Raw genomic sequence first — 2,236 nt, forward strand, 5'->3', positions numbered from 1 at the left:
AAAAAGCAGTATTCTATAGGCCAGAAAGCAATTAGTTTCAGGTGTTTCCTGCTAATAAACTTAGAGCCAGACTTGTGAAATTACTTGCCTTAATTAAAAATTCAACAAGTTGATGCTTATTCTCTTTTCCCAAAGCCTCAGTGGAAAGCTATATTAATAGCTAAAAAGAGAAGGTAATAGCATTTACCCTCAAGTTTTGAAGTACCACTTTTCTTTTCCAAATGACCAGGGAATATTGAAATAATGAGAACTCTTGGGAATATGAGAAAGGAAACTTCTCAACAAACTATTAATAATCAACCGTATAGTTTGTGCACGTTAATCTAGAAGCCAGGGCTCAACATTGTTCTATACATGTCTCCTGCCTCTGGAGACGTCTCTATTCTTATTGAACGGTGAAGAAACTCCTGTCATTTTTGAGGAACACCCTGTTATTAGGGAGTGAAACTGGAAAGGCAAGCTGGAGTTTCAGATGGGCATGAAGGAGATGCCAGGCATGACGGTTGTCAATAAATGCAGTGAGATCTATGATTTAAAAAAATCAATGCAACATCTTTCATTCAAAGGCAAAGTTGTTCATAGAAGAACAAAGACCATTAGTGAGGTGAGAGTCAGGTGGTAGAAACCTTGTACCCAAATTAAAGAGTTGTAACTAGCCTTGATAGGAAATAGAACATATCCCAGGTGTCAGTAGAAGAAAGACCCTTTCAAAGTAGTAGTAGGTCAGAATCAGGCTGGCACTGATCTTGCAAGAGGAAATTTCCCTAAATAACCCTATCATAAGAGTGCATCTAGATGGAAGGAAAATAGGGCTAACAAATCCAATAAATATTGATTTGCTTTGACTGCTTACAATTGCACATGTCAAAGACACATATAACTTAAGATCATATCTCACCTTCCTTTAAAAGTAACCAGAAGAATTTTTGGAGAGTTATGAGGTAAAGGATGCTTGTGAATTTACTTTTGAACATATATAATTTTCAGTTTCAGTACAGAATCCATGTAAAATGTCAGAAGTTATGTATGATGCCAGGACGTAGATAAGAACTATCTGGAAATGTATCTTTCAAAGTCATTGACCTAGTTGAAAAGGGAGTACACAGAAAACAGGACTGAGGGCCAAAACTGAAACTTGGAAGTGTCAGTAGTTAAAGAAGGAAATTAGGAAGGCTTGCCAGGGAAGGAAACAAAGGATTAGTCAGGGAATCAGGAAGCCAACCAAGGCAATGTTTCACAGAAGCCAATAGAGTAGGCCTGTTCAAGAAGGGTGGGGTCACTAGTTTCAGACGCCAAAAACTCATCAAAAAGAACAGAGAAGAGGCCCCTAATATTTGCAGGCACACACACACACACACACACACACACACACACACACACACACACACATGGTGACTTAGGAAGAATACACATATGAAGTTTTTTAGAGTACATATTTAAAAGCATATCTAATGCCTCAGTCTATCTGCACCTCTGTGGAAATGCATTTGTAGCAGTTCTACGTATTTATAGCAATTCTTGTATCATCAGAGATAGTCAATGAAATAGAGCATTATGTACAATTACATCTTTGGAAAATTTCAAATACAAATTACTCAAAGTGTTCCTAATGAAATTACAAATTCTGCATAATAAATTTTATTTACTGTTAAAATCAAAAACAACAACAAAACCCTTCAAAGTCCAGAATCAGTAAAAGTGCACATACTTTTAGTTATACTGTTTTTTATTGCATTATCATTCACTTTGTCAGAAAGACTCCATGTTAAAGCAACTATTTGATTGGCCAGGAGACCATGTCCTCGAGAGTAAATTATGGTTGGAAAGAAGCGAGAGTACGTTACAAATGTATGACTGCTAACTTAATTACAGAATGACAGGACTGTGATTTTTTTTAAACTTTTCCTAACGAAGCTAAATTGTTTTATCTCTAGGAACACAAAAACATCATTAAAGCTAGAAATGAAATTAATCATATTCCTGGAAAATGGCTTTCTCCTTGCTAGAAGAACATTCTATTCTCTTTTTTTTTCCCCCATGGAATAGAGATTTATTTTTTTTTATTTTAATTAAAAGAAGCATTTCATTACAACAGCAGTTAAACTTTGAAGCTAAATTGTTTTATCTCTAGGAACACAAAAACATCATTAAAGCTAGAAATGAAATTAATCATATTCCTGGAAAATGGCTTTCTCCTTGCTAGAAGAACATTCTATTCTCTTTTTTTTTTTTTTTT

Source organism: Nannospalax galili, unplaced genomic scaffold, assembly GCF_000622305.1.
Source record: "Nannospalax galili isolate Female #2095 unplaced genomic scaffold, S.galili_v1.0 scaffold235, whole genome shotgun sequence".
In the NCBI taxonomy this organism is placed as follows: domain Eukaryota; kingdom Metazoa; phylum Chordata; class Mammalia; order Rodentia; family Spalacidae; genus Nannospalax; species Nannospalax galili.